The sequence below is a fragment of the Sus scrofa genome, chromosome 12, assembly GCF_054392235.1.
Source record: "Sus scrofa isolate SSC_HxYL_T2T_F1_AM1 chromosome 12, Sscrofa_HxYL_maternal_Yorkshire_Landrace_v2.0, whole genome shotgun sequence".
Classification (NCBI taxonomy): Eukaryota; Metazoa; Chordata; class Mammalia; order Artiodactyla; family Suidae; genus Sus; species Sus scrofa.
The window spans coordinates 49,413,768-49,432,988 of record NC_139394.1 but is presented as its reverse complement, the minus strand read 5'-3'; the positions used below and the strand labels follow the sequence as shown (position 1 = coordinate 49,432,988).

General features: G+C 42.7%; 1 protein-coding gene and 1 non-coding gene across 5 annotated transcripts in view; both read left to right on the top strand.

The window, feature by feature from the left end:
• The first annotated feature begins 2,459 nt into the window (after positions 1-2,459).
• FAM222B (family with sequence similarity 222 member B) overlaps positions 2,460-19,221 on the top strand; it is an 89,218-nt gene continuing 72,456 nt past the window's right edge. For 2 of the 4 annotated variants that reach the window (XM_013989986.3, XM_021067489.2), the window contains exon 1: positions 2,460-2,561. The gene's annotated coding sequence lies outside the window, so the exon portion shown is untranslated. Of the gene's footprint in view, positions 3,214-19,221 lie in introns of all 4 variants that reach the window. The other 2 variants (XM_084985545.1, XM_084985550.1) reach the window with 2 other exon arrangements.
• LOC146398278 (U6 spliceosomal RNA) lies at positions 10,302-10,410 on the top strand. Its single transcript, XR_014822163.1, has one exon. It is a non-coding gene; the product is annotated as a U6 spliceosomal RNA (small nuclear RNA).

The window sequence follows — 19,221 nt, the reverse complement described above, 5'->3', positions numbered from 1 at the left end:
CTTTCCCAGCAGGAACTCCTTGTGCATTTTTGGCCCTGACTGGGTTACCTGCCCATCCATGAAATAATCATTGTAACTTAAGGGATGTTATGTTCTGATTGACTTGAGGTCTAGGTTATGTGCTCATATACATGGTCTGAAAATGGAGTAGGGGTAATTTCCTGAATTCCTATCATTGGATATAGTGAGTGAATACTTGGCAGAAAAAAAAAATCATAATTTTGCCCTTGGTAAGAAGTTCAAATAGGGAAATGGCTTAGGAGACCCTTATGGTTCAGATATAAGAAGACAGGCTGGAGTTCCTGTCGTGGTGCAGTGGTTAACGAATCCAACTAGGAACCATGAGGTTGCGGGTTTGATCCCTGCCCTTGCTCAGTGGGTTGACGATCCGGCGTTGCTGTGAGCTGTGGTGTAGGTTGCAGACGCTGCTCGGATCCCGCGTTGCTGTGGCTCTGGCGTAGGGCAGTGGCTACAGCTCCGATTTGACCCCTAGCCTGGGAACCTCCATATACCTCGGGAGTGGCCCAAGAAATGGCAAAAAAATAAAAAAATAATAATAATAATAAAAAAGACAGGCTGTCATCACATGTTATTATCATTTCTTTCTTTCTTTTTTTTTTTTTTTTTTTTTTTTGTTTTTTTGCTATTTCTTTGGGCCGCTCCCGCAGCAACTCCAGATCCAAGCCACATATGTGATCTATGCCACAGGTTGTGGCAACACTGGATCATTAACCCACTGAGAGGGGGCCAGGGATTGAACTTGCCTCCTTATAGGTACTAGTTGGGTTCATTTCTGCTGAGCCACAAGGGGAACTCCCATCTATTATTATTATTATTTGGCCACACCCACTGCATGCAGAGGTTCTCAGGCCAGGGGTGGACCCTGTGCCCCAACAGTGGCAACTTCAGATCTTCAACTGCTAGGCCTCAAGCGAGCGCCTGCTGTCATCATATAGATTCCAGCAGGCTTTCCCAAGGGCTGCATGTGGTGGTGGGGTTAGAAAGGCACAGTTCCCAGAAGCTTCAGGGTCAGCTGTGGGCTTCTTTTTAGTCATCCATTCATCAGAATATAATGTCAATATTCATTCTTCCTCCTTTCTGCCTGTGCAACCCCCCTGTGGTGTCAAATTTGCTCTCATTCCAAAGGATAATATTTTGCAAGTAATGACAACCCTTCTAAGCCAGGAGCTAGACTCTGGGATTGATGTCCCATAGAATGTCCTGTTTATGGCCCACAACCCTACTCTGTCACCTGTTATATTTTACTCTATGTATGTCAAGAGTAACATATATGTCCTAGTTAGGTGGGAGTCTATTCACCCAGGAAGCCTGAAACTTTGTGTAGGTTTGCTTTCTAGGGAAGGGATTATGCCAGTTTATACACTGTTTCTCTACAGCAGCATATGTATGCATGTTAACATCTGCGTATGTAAAAGTCACAAGCATCTAATAAAAAAAACATTCTCAGTTTCCTAGGTGCTGCAGGGAGTAACTTTTAGTTTCTTAGTGACTTGAGAATTCTATTATATGCATTTGTATATATCTTCCTGACTCCTTTTACAGAAGAATTAGTAATATTAGTGACAAGCAGTCGCTATTACTTTTAGCATCCATTTACAGCAGTCTCAATCTTTACCCTAGGGCCTGTTTCTGCTTCTTTCCAAAATGAGGAAAATATCCTTAATCTTAGATTAAGAGTTCAAACATTCATACTAGATCCTGGAATCAAGAGTAACTTTTGTGGAGTTCCTACCACGGTGCAGTAGGTTAAGAATCCGACTGCAGTGGTACAGAGGTGTGGGTTTGATCCTCTGTCACCGTGGGTTAAACCATCTGGAGTTGTGGCAGCTGCGGTGTAGGTTGTATCTGTGGCTGGGATTCAATTCTTGGCCCAGGAACTTCCAAAAGCGTGGGTGCAGCCACAAACAAACACAAAAAGTATGTGCTTGATAAAGAGACTGAAATTAGCACTGTCCCAATGCATTCTAGGTGCAGTCACCTCCTTGACAAGGTCCCCAAGGCTTCTGAGCACCCCCTGGTCAGTGGCATATTAGAAATGCCAAGGCTGCCTCTTACACAATCACCCCCACTGTATTCGAGATGTGATTCTCTTCTTGAAAGGAACCTAAATTTATTATTAGTGGTCATCTCAGAGCATTCAGACCTTTAAGTGCAAGTGGTATCCAGAATCCTGGAAGGGCTATTAAGTCTACGGCCCTTTATTGGCACCGCGTTTAGTAATCTACACTACCTTCCAGAGGCCTCAGACACTGCGACAGCCGCCCAAAGCCCCAAAGCTTAACTAGTCCTCTAAGCCAGCGGCCATGTCCACCTGAGACCCAGGGATCCAGGGCATCAGGCACTGAAGAAGACGCCCCCGGTGCGGGCTGCGCAGGCGCAGGCAGCCCAAGAGGGCCCCGGCACTCTAGGCTGCGCAGGCGCACGAGCGGCTCCCGGCCAGTCCCGACGGCGGCAGCAACTGAGGGGCCGGGGCGTGGAGCAGCGGTGGCGGCGGCGGGCGGCGACGGAGCAGCCATGAGGGCCGGGCCCAGTCACCGACAGTGAGTGGTGGTGAAAGTGGGGTGGGCCACGGGAGGGAAGGGGGTGGCTCGGTGCAGGGATACTCCGACTCGGGGGGTGGGCTTTGCCTGTTGGAGGCGAAGGGGCGTGGGGGAGGGACAGTTTGAGGTGATGACCGGAGAATTTGGGGCACGGGTGGTCAGAACGCCAGCGCCAGGGCCGGACAGCTTGGGCAGGGAGTGGGTACGCGCTGCAGAATGACGGAGCCCTCGGCAGGGACAGCGTCCCGCGCTCCCCCGTTTGTCAACGTCCCTTCCCCCAGGAGCTTTCGGTCGCCTCTCCCTTTCCGCTTCTTTCAGAGGTTGGTCGCGGGGGGAGAATGGTGGAGGATGAAAGCCCTGCTGGAGCCGAAGACGACAACTCTGGCCCAGGCAGGGAAGAGCCGGGCGCTCGGAGTAATAGGCTGCTCCGGGTAGAGGATGGGGGTCGTTTAAAGCTGGGAGGGGTCTAGGGAAAAGAGCTAGGGGCTTAGGGTCCGACAGGTTCGAATCCACGTCCACCGCTGATTAAAGCTGATAGGTAACCTTGGGCAGGTCCCACTTAACCTTCTGAACCGCTGGAAGATGTCGTGTTTCAACGAGCTATTGCAAGCATCTTGTACGTGATTGAGACCGTTTATGAAAACTGTAAATTGTGAGTACTATGCCGATGTTACTGTATCACTAACAGTATAACTGGATTTTTAGATATTACTGTTATTAGTGGAGTGACCGATTTCTTTGTCAGGGCGAAGCGTACTGTAAAACCTCAATAGTCACAGACATGTTTTCTTCATCGGCACAGCAGATCACGTGCAGAAATAGCAGTTTGTTCTGTTACGTGACAAATTAGCCATCAGACTTGTGTAGGAAAAATACCATACTCTCAGGCACTTTTACAAACGGTGTGTATAAGCTCCTAAATCAAGAGGAAGGAAAGAGGGAATGAAGGGCCGATCTTTTAAATGCCTTTCTGAAGAACACAGCTCATTGAGGTTCGTTCTCTTTTAACACAGGTGGTACTAATGTGCTTTTTTATTATGAGTTGAGAAAACTGACTTGAGACAAACTGGGAGGGATGACCATTGAGGAATACAATTTGTTATTTTTTAATTGTAAGAAAGTTCTTTGTAAAAGGGTCCCTGGTTGCCTCAAGGCCCTGTCTCTGTTTTGGAGGTCAGAAAGCATATAGCAGCTTTTCAGCTTCACTTTTTGTTAGCCTGTCGGTGGGACCCCCAGGGTGGAGTGTCTCTCAGAGAAAGGCAGAAGCAGCTGTGCAAGAGCCCAGGAGGAGGCTGGTTGGTTTCTGAGGAGCTGAAGGAGCACTCCTGAGGCTTTGTTATTCTTCTTGTTTAGGGTGGACAAAGCAGAGGACAGAGTTAAACTGTGTACTTCAAGAGAGAGACTATGGCTTTCTAGTCACAGCTTTTGAAAGAGATGAAACTCTTTTCAAAAGGACAGAAAAAGATGAAGCTTGAGCTCTGCTGACTCCCAGGCCGGAGAGCTTGAAATGGCAAGGCTCTTTGGAAATTAGTGAGTGATTTCTCTCTCATCTGAGCAAAGATAGGGAGGGGCTGTACTAGATCCTTAAATATTCCCAGATAAGGGGACAAATTATTTTTTAGGAATGGGGGAAATGAACCCATGTTGTCTTTAATGTCTTTATCTGGTAAAACGTTTTGGCTTCTCTTTCCTGAAAATGCACAGTGATGTATCATTTTTAACTTTTTGCTCTAATTCCTCGCCTCTTCCAATAAATTCTCTGTCCATAACACAGAGGATAGTTTAAAAAAGAAAGCATTTGTTACTGTCGTCATGGGTCATTTACAGGATACAAATTTATTCTGTTTTTGACTACCACATGAAACTGAAGTAGAGGTATAAAATGTTAAAACTAGCCTGAACGCTTTATTTTTAATAGTTGGATGTTTATTTTTAATATTGGTGGTGAATTTTCCCCTCTATTGGAAATTTCCATCAGTTCAAACAAGTCCATAAATGCCATTCTTATTATGTTAAAATGGTAGAGGTTTGTTTAGCTGTGATGAGAATTTCCTGTCCTTTCTTTCTGTTCTCTTTCCTATTTGTGGTTACTTTTATGTAGTGGATGTAGAGGAGTCTTCCTCTGAGGGAGAGAAAGGGGATGGTCAGTAACCTTGATTCCCTGATTTGGAGCAGTCTGTCTAAAATGGGGAGTAAGGACTTGCCCTGAATCCTTGAGACAGTGGAGGTTAAAATAAAAGGAATGAGGTTTTGGGTTTCCCGTTGTGGCTCAGCGGAAATGAATTTGGTTAGTATCCATGAGGACACAGGTTCGATCCCTGGCCTGATCAGTGGGTTAAGGATCCGGCGTTGCCATGAGCTCTGGTGTAGGTTGAAGATTCATATCTGGCTGTGGCTGTGGCTGTGGCTGTGGCTGTGGCGTAGGCCAGTGGCTACAGATCCGATTTGATCTCTAGCCTGGAAACTTCCATATGTTGAGGGTGCGGCCCTAAAAAGACCAAAAAAAAAAAAAAAAAAAGGTTTACCAGCTCATTTTTATTTTGATAACAGTGAATCTTTTTTTCTTAAAAAAAGCATCTCATGGAGTTCCTGTTGCGGCGCAGTGGTTAACGAATCCGACTTGGAACCATGAGGTTTCGGGTTCGATTCCTGGCCTTGCTCAGTGGGTTAAGGATCCGGCATTGCCATGGGCTGAGGTGTAGGTCGCAGATGCAGCTTGGATCCTGCGTTGCTGTGGCTCTGGTGTAGGTCGGTGGCTACCGCTCTGCTCCGATTAGACCCCTAGCCTTAGAACCTCCATATGCCGTGGGAGTGGCTCAAGAAAAGGCAAAAAGACCAAAAAAAAAAAAAAAAAAAAAAAAGCATCTCATGACTCAGGGAAACCTTTTTAACAGTCTATGTTAAAAGAAAATTATTTATTTCCCTCTCTTTTCTTACTGAGAATATTTGTTTGCAGATAGAATTTTTGTGTCTTCAGAGCCTTTCTGATCTTGCCATCCATTCCTTAGCTGAAGTCTCTTTTGTGATATTTTTTACAGCCACTAATTACTAAGAGCACAAAGGGGTTTTTTTTTGTTGTTGTTTGTATTTTTGTCATTTGTTTTTGTTCTTGATAGAGTGCTAACAACTTTAAAGGAATACTTTATGAGAAGATGTTAAAAAGGAAAAGTAGATAGGAGAGTGGATTTAACTTCGTGAATTTATAGGGTGGATGTGCTGTTTGGAGGGTGAAGTTTTCAAGAATAGGCCTGTGGTTCAGAGTAGTCTCTTGAGGACCAGGCTTTGTTTTCCAGTGTTTATTTATTTAGCACAATTGTTGGCTTAGAGTAATTGCTCATTAAATATTTGCTGAATGGAAAAATAATAACAGGAGTTCCCGTCGTGGCGCAGTCGTTAACGAATCCGACTAGTAACCATGAGGTTGCGGGTTCGGTCCCTGCCGTTGCTCAGTGGGTTAATGATCCGGCGTTGCCGTGAGCTGTGGTGTAGGTTGCAGACTTGGCTCGGATCCCGCGTTGCTGTGGCTCTGGCGTAGGCCGGTGGCTCCAGCTCCGATTCAACCCCTAGCCTGGGAACCTCCATATGCTGTGGGAGCGGCCCAAGAAATAGCAACAACAACAACAAAAAAGACAAAAGACAAAAAAAAAAAAAAAAAAAGAAAAATAATAACAGTGTGATTCATAATAAGGAAGCATAAGCTCAAATCTTCTGCAGCTTTGTGTATCTTTGAATGCGCTTACCCATGTTTCTTTACTTGTTTTCCTCATTTATAAAACAAAGATAATTATACTACTTCATGGAGTTGTTGTGAGGGTTAAATGTGTTAATACATGTAAAGTGGATTTTTTTTTTTTTTTTTTGCTGTGCTCACAGTGTGTGGAAGTTCCTGGACCAGTGATCAAACCCGAGTCACAGCAGTGACAAGGCCAAATCCTTAACTGTTAGGCCACCAGGGAATGCTTGTGTTTTGAATGGGACCTGATACTTAATAAACGCTAAATAAATGCTAATTATTACTAATGTTTGAATAAACACTTTTTGTGCCCAAGTTACTGGTCAAAGATGATTATAACATAACTGCCCTCTGGGAGTTCATAATCTAGTGAAGGAAACAGAAGTGTACAGTGTAAGTATAGGAGTTCCCAGTTGTGACTCAGTGGTCAACGAACCCGACTAGTTTCCATGAGGACTTGTGTTCGTTCCCTGGCCTTGCTCAGTGGGTTTAGGATTAGGCGTTGCCATGAGCTGTGGTGTAGGTCACAGATTCGGCTTGGATTCAGTGTTGTTGTGGTTGTGGCATAGACTGAAAGCTACAGCTCTGATTTGACCCCTAGCTTGGAAACCTCCATATGCCTCAGATGTGGCCCTAAAAAGAAAAAAAAAAAAGACCAAAAAAACCCTAAAGCAAAGTAAGTATAATAGAATATAGTATCTTATTTTCATCAAATCTGTGGTACCAATGTTTGTAAGGCTTGCAGTTATTTTGCATACCACTAAGAAAGAAGAAATTCTGTTAATGAGACTGGAGGGCTATCAGAAGAGATGTATCCAGTTTTTGGAGAAATATGTCAGATAAAAGTTATCTTAGAATTGATGGAGTACAGTAAATACTGTACTGGGGAAAGGTACAACTTGTTTCGAGAGCTGATGGAATGGCTGGATTCAGGTATTGTCAGTAAAGGCCTTTACTGCATTGAAGCTGCATGATAGGCCCTCACAGATGAACACAGAAGATAGGGCATTCCAAGCAGACAATGCAGTCTGAAAATGAGAAGGAAGAGGGCATTATTGATGTGTACCACCATATCAGGACAAGCAGGAGAAGGAAATGAGCTAAGACTTTGGCAGAGTAACATTGTATAATGCAGCAGAGCAGGACAGGAAGCTTGGAACGTTTTCAGGAGAGACATGAGCCTAATTCTTGGGTTTAAACTCCTAAAATATTATCACAACTCTAAAAAGATGATTCTAATACAGTAAATTGGGAAGTGAGAATACATATGAGAAGTAAAGTGACCAGGGGATGAGCTGAAGCTTTACAGCTGACCAGAAGGGGGATAAAGTGTGAAGTCACTGAATTCTTGGTGTGAGGTGAATGCTGTCTCAGCAGAGAAGTGTTTAATACTATTTCTGTCTTTTTCACTGCCTTTCGGGGTCTTGATTGTGTCCCTTTTAGGGTTTTGTAACTTAGAGTGAAAAGGAATGCAACTTGAGAGGAAATATGCTAAATTTTCTTTGTTAAAGATGCATTTAAGTGTCCATCAACAGATGAATGGGTTAAGAAGATGTGGTATATATACACAATGGAATACTACTCAGCCGTAAAAAAGCAAAATAATGCTATTTGCAGCAACATGGATGGAACTAGAGACTCTCATACTAAGTGAAGTAAGTCAGAAAGAGAAAGTCAAATACCATACGGTATCACTTATATCTGGAATCTGATATATGGCGCAAATGAACCTGTCCACAGAAAAGAAAATCATGAACATGGAGAGCAGACTTGTGGTTGTTGAGAGGAAGGGAGGGGTAATGGACTGGGAATTTGGGACTAATAGATGCAAACTATTGCTTTGAATTGGATAAGCAATGAGATCCTGCTGTATAGCACTGGGAACTATATCTAGTTACTTATGATGGAGCATGATAATGAGAGAAAAAAGAATGTATACATGTATATGTGAATAGGTCACCTTGCTGTACGGTAGAAAATTGACAGAACACTCTAAACCAGCTATAATGGAAAAAAAATCATTAAATTAATAAATAAAGATGCATTTAGGGAGTTGCCACTGTGGTGCAGTTTAGGTTAAGGACCCGATATAGGTCACAGCTGTGGCTCGGATTCGTCCCTGCCCCAGGAACTTCCATTTGCTTGAGAGTGTGGCAAAAAGAAAAAGAAAAAAAAAAAAAAAAGATACATTTAATACAAGAAGGCTGGTAGTAAGTTATCAGATTTGATAGCTTAATTATAAAATGGTGGTTTGGTACAGACTGGATTGTACTAATTCATGGGAAAATATAGGTCATTTAAGGAGTAATTTAAAAGACTTATTTACTGGTTTTTCTGACAACTAACCCTGAAGCTAGTATGGAAAAATATGAAAAACTAGAAATAACATAAGCATAAATTTGTGCAGTGTATTATTATACCAGTAAGCCCAAACTTGGCTTAACTCTCAAGCTTTTTGTTTTTGTCTTTTTTTTTGTTTGTTTTTTCGAGGGCTACACCCAGGGCCTATGGAGGTTCCCAGGCTAGGGGTCCAATCAGAGCTAGACCTGCACCACAGCTCACGGCAACGCCTGACCCTTAACTCACTGAGCGAGACCAGGGATCGAACCCTCAACCTCATGGTTCCTAGTCGGATTCATTTCTGCTGCACCATGACGGGAACTTCTAAGCTTTTTATTTTTATTTCTGTTGTTTTAAATGAAGAGCTTTGCCAGAACATTTATTTATTTATTTTTTAATTTTTTTTTTTTTGTCTAAATCCCTAAAAAGGGCTGCACCAAAGCATATGAAGGTTCCCAGGCTAGGGGTCAAATCAGAGCTTCAGCTGCTGGCCTGCACCACTGCCCCAGCCACGCAGGATCTGAGCAGCATCTGTGACCTACACTGTGGCTCAGGGGAATGCCATGTCCTTAACCCACCAAGTGAGGCCAGGGATGGAATTCATGTATTCATGGATCCTAGTTGGGTTTGTTACCATTGAGCCACGACTGGAACTCCTTGCTAGAACGTTTCATAATCCAACTTTCATTATCTTTACTAATCTTTTATTTTATTTATGTATTCATTTTATTTTTTTCCTTTTTAGCCGCCCCAAGACATATGGAGTTCGAGCACCAGAAGTCAGATCCGAGCCACAGTTGCGACCTACACTGCAGCTGTGGCAATACCAGATCCTTAACCCACTCTGACTGCCTGAGCATTGAACTTGTGTCCCAGTGCTCTAGAGATGCTGCTGATCCTGTTGTGCCACAGGAGGAACCCCAGGATCTCACATTTTAATTGGCACTAACACATACATAATCATGAATCAGTACAATAAATGCTGTCATAGAGATCTATCTGTACTAAGTGCTATGGGAGCACTGGTTCTGCCTAGTGGTGGGAAGGGAAGGTTAGAGAAGGCTTCTCGGAGGAGGAATCATTTGGATCTTGAAGGACGAATGCAGTTTAGCTGCTTCTACAGAAAGGGATTGGAGGAGTTCCTGTTGAGGCTCAGTGGTAGGAACCCAACTAGTATCCATGAGGTTGTGGATTCAATCCCTGGCCCTGTTCAGTGGTTAAAGCGTCCAGTGTTGCTGTCAGTCATCTTTGTGTAAGTTGCAGATGTAACTCATACGCACATTGCTGTGGTTGTGGTGTAGGCCAGCTGCTGCAGCTCCCATTCCACCCCTAGCCTGGGAACATCCATATGTAGCATATGTGGCCCTAAAAAAAAGGAAAAAGAAAAAAGGATTGGAGAGGATAGTATTTCAAGTTCAGAGAACAACTTGCCCTAGGGTACAAAGTATGTACCTGCAGGTCCGTGGTTTAATTTGTCTAGATCGTGGGATATGAGATAAGAATGGAAGGAAATGAGGTAAAAGAGGGGTTGGAGCCTAATTGTGGATGGCTTTGGTTAGGGGTTTGAGTTTTATTTTGTAGGTGCTAGGGAGTCATGGGAGAGTTGAGATCACTAAGAAAAATAACACTGTTGACTGTTTGGAAGTTAGATTTAAAAAGGAGAAATTGTGCTCGCTTTGGCAGCACATATACTAAAATTGGAATGATACAGAGAAGGTTATCATGGCCCCCCTGCACAAGGATGACACGCAAATTCGTGAAGCGTTCCCTATTTTTAGGAGTGTAGCAAAATGCATTTAACCATAGTCTAATTTATGGACACTTGGTTATTTTCAGTTTCTTCCACCTTCAAAAAATGCAATAGGAGTTCCTGTGTGGCACAGCAGTAAACAAATCTGACTAGGTTTTGGGTTCTATCCCTGGCCTCGCTCAGTGGGTTAAGGATCCAGCGTTGTGGTGAGCTGTGGTGTAGGTTGCAGATTCAGCTTGGATCTGGTGTTGCTGTGGCTCTGGTGTAGGCCGGCAGCAACAGCTCCTATTAGGCCCCTAGCCTGGGAACCTTCATATGCCATAGGTGTGGCCCTAAAAAGACAAAAAAAAAAAAATATATATATATATATATATATTACAGTAAACAACGTTCTAAGTAATAAAAATAAAAAACATGAGAAATTGATTGCAAGGAGACAAGCTTGTTATGAGACTGGTGTGATGGTTGCTTGAAAGATACCGAAGGTCTTGGAGTTCCTGTTATGGCTCAGCAGTAACGAATCTGACTAGTATCCATGAGGACGCAGGTTTGATCCCTGGCCTCGCTCAGTGGGTTAAGGATCCTACGTTGCTCAGATCCTATATTGCTGTGGCATAGGCCAGCAGCTGCAGCTCTGTTTCAACCTCTAGCACAGGAACTGCCATATGCCAAGGGTATGGCCCTAAAAATACAAAAAACAAAGCAAAACATAACCAGATATGCCATTAGAATGACTGAAAAACAAGAGAAGAAAATTGACTAGGTTGTAGACTGATGAGGATGTGGAACAACTGGACTTTGGAAAACACCGGTAGTCTCTTATGAAGTAAAATATGCTTGACATCTGACCCAATTTTTTTTTTTTTTTTTTGTCTTTTTGCCTTTTCTAGGGCTGCTCCCTCGGCATATGGAGATTCCCAGGATAGGGGTCAAATCGGAGCTGTAGCGGCTGGCCTACCACACCAGAGCCACAGCAACGCGGGATCCGAGCCGAGTCTGCAACCTACACCACAGCTCACGGCTACGCAGGATCCTAACCCCTTGTGCAAGGCCAGGGATTGAACCCGCAGCCTCATGGTTCCTAGATGGATTTGTTAACCACTGCGCCACGATGGGAACTCCTGACCCAAGTATTTACCTGAGTGAAATGATGACCTAGGACCTATGTATGTGAATATTTATACCAGTTCTTTTGTACTTACCCAGAACTGGAAACAACCTGACTGTCTCTCAACTTTGAAATGAAAAAACTGTGGTATATGTCTGTTCAATGGAAAACTACTCAGCAATAAAAAGGAACTATTTCATATATGAAATAACATGGTTTCTTATGCATACAACAGGGACCTACTCTATAGCATAGGGAACTATATTCAATATCTTGTAATCATCTATGCTGGAAAAGAATCTGAAAAAGAATACATATATTTTATGTATATATATCTGAATCTTTTTGTTGTACACTTAAAACTAACACAGCTTTGTAAATCAACTATGCTTCAATTTAAAAGGAAGTCTACTCACTGTATAATTGAATTTATATGACATTCTGGGAAACTCAAAACTATAGGGACAATGGAGAACAGGTCAATGATTGCCTTGGGTTAGGGTAGATGAAGTATTTGACTACAAAGGGGTAGCATGAGGACAAGATGGAACTGCTCTGTAATTTTTTTTTTCCTCTTTATGGCTGCATCTGAGGCATATGGAAGTTCCAGGCTATGCGTTGAATTGGAGCTGTGGCTGCAGGCTTACACCACAGCAGTACAGGATCTGAGCCACATCTGTGACCTCTGCCACAGCTTACAGTAATGCCAGATCCTTAACCCACTGAGCAAAGCCAGGGATTGAACCCGCATCCTCAGAGAGACAGCATCAGGTTCTTAACCCACTGACCCACAGTGGGAACTCCTATTGTTCTGTAACTTGATTGTGGTTGCAGTTATAGACCTTTATACACCTATGAGAACTCTTAGAACTGAACACTATAAAATGAATTTCATTATGTAAAGTTTAGAAAAAGAAAGCCTCAGAGTGGAAGACTAAAGAAATCTTTAAACTTTAAAGAAGGGGTTCCCATCATGGTGCAGCAGAAACGAATCCGACTAGGAACCATGAGGTTGCGGGTTTGATCCCTGGCCTTGCTCAGTGGGTTAAGGATCTGGCATTACTGTAAGCTGTGGTTTAGTTCACAGATGTGGCTCTGATCTGGCGTGGCTGTGGCATAGGCTGGCAGCTATATCTCCGATAAGACCCCTAGCCTGGGAACCTCCATATGCCGCTCCCTGGGTACAGCCCTAAAAGACAAACAAAACAAAACAAAACAAAAACTTTAAAGAAGAATTCAATAAATGTAACTTCTAGTTCCCATTGTGGCTCAGTGGGTTAAGGACCCACCTAGTATCCATGAGAATGCAGGTTTGATGCCTTCCCTTACTCAGTGGGTTAAGGCTCAGATCTGGCTTTGCCGTGGCTGTGGTGTAGGCCTGTAGCTCCAGCTCTGAGTCATCTCCTAGCCTGAGAAATTCCATATGCTGCAGGTGCGGCCCTAAAAAAAGGAAAAAAAAAATGTAACTTCTGAAATATATTTGAATTTTTAAACTTCTATTTCTTTTTTGAATTTAATTTATTATTATTATTATTTTTTGCCAGCATGCAGAAGTTTCTGGGCCAGGGATTGTACCCAAGCCACAGCAGTGACAAAGCTGGATCCTTAGCCTGCTGAGCTGCCAGGGAACTTGGATATGTTTTATTTTATTCTGAACCCTCAGCGTATGGAAGTTCCCGGGCCAGGGATAGAATCCGAACTTTCAGCTTCAACCTGAGCCACTGCAGTTAGATTCTGAACCCACTCACTGTACCACAGTGGGAACTCCTTGAAAATATTTAAAATAATTTGAGATACATAGTGAAAAGTCTCTGAGTGGAAATTTTAGATCTTTTCAGATTTATTTTACTTTGAAATGCAGTTGCTTACTCTGATTTTACCACTTCAGGAATACACTGCCAAGTAATTTTCTACTTTAACTTGCTTATTGCCAAGCATGATGCTACTAGCTTTCCTTCCGTACTCTTCTTCCTTTCCTAGGACATTGCTGTGTCACCTAAAGATAGATTCTCTACTTTAGTGCATGAAAAAGTATTTAGCAGTGAGATTTATCAAGTTAATTGGGGGATATGTGGATCTCATCCAAAATCTAGCCAAGCTGTTTGTTCTCCTGGGGACTACTTAATGGACTGAAGTTGGATACTTAGAATATTGAGACATCCTTAATATTCTTGAAATTTATGTATTATAGCTTCCAGGTGAATGTGGGTTTTCAGATTTGGGATGACATTGAGGAAATTGGCTTTAATTTTAGGCAGCTGGACCACATCCAGTATTGATTAATAGCATTGTCCCCTCTGCTACTGCTTTTTTTGTGAGAGACAGTTTGAAGTATTTGCTGGTGTTTCTGGATCATGCCTCTGCTCTTCTCTTTTTTCCCCACAGCTACTCTGGTTTTCCACCAGATCTCAAATTTCTAAGTAGGGACTTTTAATTAGATAAAGTATGATCCTTCCTCTTAGTAGGGGATTGTTGGGTATCTGATTAAGCTCCTAAGTCTCACCTAAATATTTGCCTGTTGTTGGTAAATCATTAATTCAGTTATCACTAGTCCTTTATTAATTTATTTTATTTTTTGGCTTTTGTCTTTTTAGGGCTGCACCCATGGCACATGGAGGTTCCCAGGCTAGGGGTCTAATCGTAGCTGTAGCCGCCTGCCTATGCCGTAGCCACAGCAGCGCTGGATCCGAGCCGTGTCTGTGACCTACACCACAGCTCATGGCAACACCAGATCCTTAACTCACCGAGCGAGGCCAGGAATCGAACCCGCAAGCTCATGTTTCCTAGTCGGATTTATTTCCGCTGAGCCATGACCGGAACTCCTCTCTAGTCCTTTAATGTTAATCTCTGCACCACCTTTCTCTCAAAGGCTATCGAGTAGAAATTATCTTTAGTTTTTTCTTCCATACCTACAGAGTTGACTTATATTTATGTTTGTCTTTCCTTTCTTCACTATACCTTAATCTCTCAGTGACCTTGTGGCATCATTATTTCTCTTTTATCTGAATCTTCAGTCTCTCTTTATTTTTGCTTTTCCCAACTCTGTCCACGTCCTCTGCCCAGTTACTGTTCAGTTTTTCTCCCGTTTATAAAAGTTGTCTTTCCCCTGCTTTCTTCACTTTCTTACAGCCTATTATTTCTCAAGCATGTAATTTGATTTTGTCCCCACTACTCCACTGAAATTGCTCTGCTTTGTGACCTAATTGTCAAACCTGGATGATACTTTTTTAGTCCATAGTTTATTTTGCCTTTCTTCTTCTTTAAACTGTGATACTGTCCACTCTTGGTTTTTCTCTTACTGTCTATTCTTTCTTTTTCTTTTTTTTTTTTTTTGTCTTTTGTCCTTTTTTAGGGTGGCACCCACAGCATATGGAGATCCCCCTGCTGAGGGTCTAATCGTAGCTGTAGCCACCTGCTTACGCCACAGCCACAGCAATGCCAAATCTGAGCCGCATTTGTGACCTACACCACAGCTCATGGCCATGCCGGATCCTTAACCCACTGAGCGAGGCCAGGGATCGAACCTGCAACCTCATGGTTCCTAGTCGGATTCATTTCCACTGTGCCACAAGTGGAACTCCCTGCCTATTCTTTCTTAGTCTTCTTTATAATATGTAGTCTCTTTTTCTTTCCAGTCCTTAAATGTTGGTACTCCTGAGAATTCTGTTCTTAGCTGCTGTCTTCATTTTTCACAGTGATGTAATTCACTACACACAAGACAGATCCTTCAAATCTCTAGATTTAACTCAAATCTTTCTCCCCTTCTCCTCCCTTTCCCTTCTAGGATCTAGGCCTATAATTTCCAAAACCCACCTAGACATCCTATAGGCACCACAAAATTCACATCGTCCTCACAAAATCTAAAATTCTAGATGTCCAGGTTGAATGGTATTAATGTCCATATAGTTGCCTAAATCAAAAACTTTGGACTTGACCTTGGTTTTTCCTTCTCCTTCATCACTTGTGCCTGGTTGTTGCCTCGGTCTGATTTTAACCTTCAAGATTTTCTAAATCTGGAGTTCCACTGTGGACAGTTGCAGTAACCTTCTGACTCCTCTGTATACCTCAGGTCTTGTGACCTTTAGTTGATCTATCACACTGCCACAAGAGTGATCTTTTTTTCCTTCTTGTCTTTTTAGGGCCACACCCATGGCATAGGGGTCAAATTGGAGCTATAGCTGCCGGCCTACGCCACAGCAATGTCATATCTGAGCCAAATCTGCAACCTACACTGCAGCTTATGGCAACACCGAATCATTTAACCCATTGAGTGAGGTCACGGTTCGAACCCACATCCTCATGGATACCAGTCAGGTTCGTTCCCGATGAGCCATGACAGGAACTGCAAGAGTGATCTTCTAAGTTCTAAGACTACTTATACCCTTTCCCTTTAAGACCCTTCATTACCATAGTGCCTGATACATAGCAGATGCTCGATTCCGTCTTCCTTCCTCCTTTTCTCATTATGTTTTTGCTTAAGCTATTTTCTTCTCTCCAAGGACACTTCCAAAATAGGCAGACAGATATAACCAATAATCAGTGAATCTCCTAATTAATCTTTAGGATTTAGCTCTTAGCTAATTTCTTCTGTGAAGTCTTCTCAGTTTCTAAGGCAGAATTAATCACCCCTGCTTCTGGGCTGCTCTGATATTTTAGTATCCTGCTAGCATTACATTTACTATTTAAATGTTTTGTTTCCTCGAGTGAATTGTCAGCTCTTTGTTGGTAGGGGTTATGTCTTTTTTACCTTTTTATTTACTTATATTTTTATTTTCTGGTTGTGCTCACACCATATAGAAGTTCCTGGAGTTCCTATTATGGCTCAGCAGGTCAAGAACCTGACTAGTGGAGTTCCCTTCGTGGCTCAGTGGTTAATGAGCCTGACTAGGATCCCTGAGGATGCAGGTTCAATCCCTGGCCTCGCTCAGTGCGTTAAGGATCCTGTGTTGCCATGGGCTATGGTGTAGGTCGCAGACACGGCTTGGATCCCACATTGCTGTGGCTGTGGTGTAGGCTGGCAGCTGCAGCTATCGTTTGACCCCTAGCCTGAGAGCTTCCATAGGCTTCAGGTGCAGCTCTAAAAAGCAGAAAAAATGCAAAGCAAAGAAAAAAAAATTCCTGCCACAGCAGAGACCCAGGCTGCTACAGTGATAACACTTGATCCTTAACCTGTTGTGCCATGAGGGAACTCCTTTTTTACTTTTTACTTTTTACTTTTTTTTTTTTTTTTTTTTTGCTTTTTAGGCCTGCACCTGTGGCATATGAAAGTTCCCAGGCTAGGGGTCAAATTGGAGGTACAGCTGCCAGCCTACGCAACAGCCACAGCAATGCCACATCTGAGCCACGTCTGTGACCTATGCCACAGCTCACGGCAATACTGGATCCTTAACCCACTGAGTGAGGCCAGGGATTGAACCTGCATCCTCATGGTTCCTAGTCATGTTCATTAACTGTCGAGCCATGAAGGGAGCTCCCTACCTTTTACCTTTTTAAATTCAGTAGCATCTGACAACTAAGCCTGCCAAATTTATTGAGTTTCTGATGTGTGTTGGGCACTAACAATATGTTGATAAACAGAGTCTCTGCTTTTATGGAGCTGATACTCAACTAAGGGTAAACAGAACAACAGAACTTTTAAAAAATCAGTTAATGATAAATAATGTGCAGAGCATTAAAATAGAGTGATATATTAGAGAATGAATGGGTAGCTACTCCAGATTGGGAGAATAGGGAATACCTTTCTGAGGGTCTGGCATTTAAGATCCAGGAGGATACAAAGCTTAACAGATCAAGCCTTCCAGTGCAAAGTTAAGGAGGAATGAACTTGGTATGTTGGAGGAACAGAAGGCCAATGTGGCTTGAATATGGTGGCTGAGAGGGAGAGTGGTTCAAGAAAGCAGAAGCCACATGACATTGAGATTTGAAAGCTAAGGTAGTGTGTGAGCTTCCTTTGGAGATTGTTATTTTTTACTTATTTTTTGGCTGCACCCATGGCATTCAGAAATTCCCAGACCAGGGGTCAGATTTGAGCCACAGCAGTGACCTGAGCCATAGAAGTGACAATGCTGGATCTTTAACCTGCTGATCCACCAGGGAACTCCACTTTGGACGTTTTTAAGCAAGGATATGATATGCGTTGATTGATAATTTTATTTTTTAATTTTTTTGGCTGTGCCTACAGCACACAGAAATTCTCAGGCCAGGGATCATACTTGAGTCACAGCAATGACAACACCGGATCCTTAAGTGCTAGGTTCCCAGATACTTATATATATATATTTTTTTTTTTTGGTCTTTTTTGTCTTCTATGGCTGTACCTGCGGCATATTGAGGTTCCCAGGCTAGGGGTCCAGTCGGAGCTGTAGCCATTGGCCTACGCCAGAGCCACAGCAATGCCAGATATGAGACGCATCTGCATCCTACACCAAAGCTCACTGCAACACCGGATCCTTAATCCACTGAGCGAGGGCAGGGATTGAACCCGAAACCTCATGGTTCTTAGTCAGATTCGTTTCCACTGCGCCACAATGGGAACTCCTATTTTCTTTTTTTTTCTTTTTTTTAATTACAAATCAGGAGTTCTCTGGTGGCCTAGCAGTTAAGGATCTGGCATTGTCACTGCTGTGGGTCAGGTTCAGTCCCTGACCCCAGGAACTTCTGCAGGCTGTGGGTGCAGCCAAAAAGCAAAAAGCAAAAACCTAAACAATAACAACAAAAAAACAACTGGAGAAAGTATTCTGGTTACTGTGTCGAAATGGATTGTATAGGGATCAAGAGTAGAGTCAAGGAAACTCATTACAAGGCTGTTGTACTAATTCAGATGAGTTGATGATGACTTGGATTGAGGAGATTGTAGAAGAGCTATAGAAAAGTAGGAAGATTTGGGATATCTTTTGGAAATGAAGTTGACCAGGCTTGCTAAGGGATTGGCAGCAGCCAGGAGGAGTGATGCAAAGAGAAATCATGGCTAACTTCTACATTATTGGCTGGAGCAACTAGGTAGGTACATGATGATTATATTTATTGAGATGGTTAAGATTGTGGCAGAAATCTTTTGTCAAGAACTCTCCCTTTTTTTAAATTTTTTTTTTTTTTTTTGAGGAGATGTACTAGTATTAGTTTGTAAAAAGGCTTATGTTGGAAACTTCTTTTGAGGGGAATGGGGGAAATAATCTCAAATGAGAGGCTCTGGACTCTAATAGAGTTTCTGAGTTGAACTGCCTTTTGTTGTCAGTTTATCTGGATACTGTATTTAAAGCCTTCTAAAACCTAGTAGTTCAGATACTTTAATTAGTATATACTGTTTTATGTAATGCATAATGCAGTGCGAGTCACTGAAAATGTTTAAATACATGTACATTCCTGGATTCACACACACACACACACACGTACTCATTTTTAGTGAAGTTTATTATAACTTATTCTGGATGTACCTTTTATAACTAGGATTTTGTATGTATAACTTCTGTAATAAATTTTAAAGGTTAAAAATTGAAAAAAAAAATCTTTTCTGGAGTTCTTGTCGTGGTGCAGTGGAAATGAATCTGACTAGGAACCATGAGGTTGCAGGTTCGATCCCTGGCCTTGCTCAGTGGGTTAAGGATCCTGTGTTGCTGTGAGCTATGGTGTAGGTTGCAGATGTGGCTCATATCCCTCATTGCTGTGCCTGTGATGTAGTTTGGCAGCCGTAGTTCCAATTTAGCCCCTAGCTGGGGAACTTCACATGCTG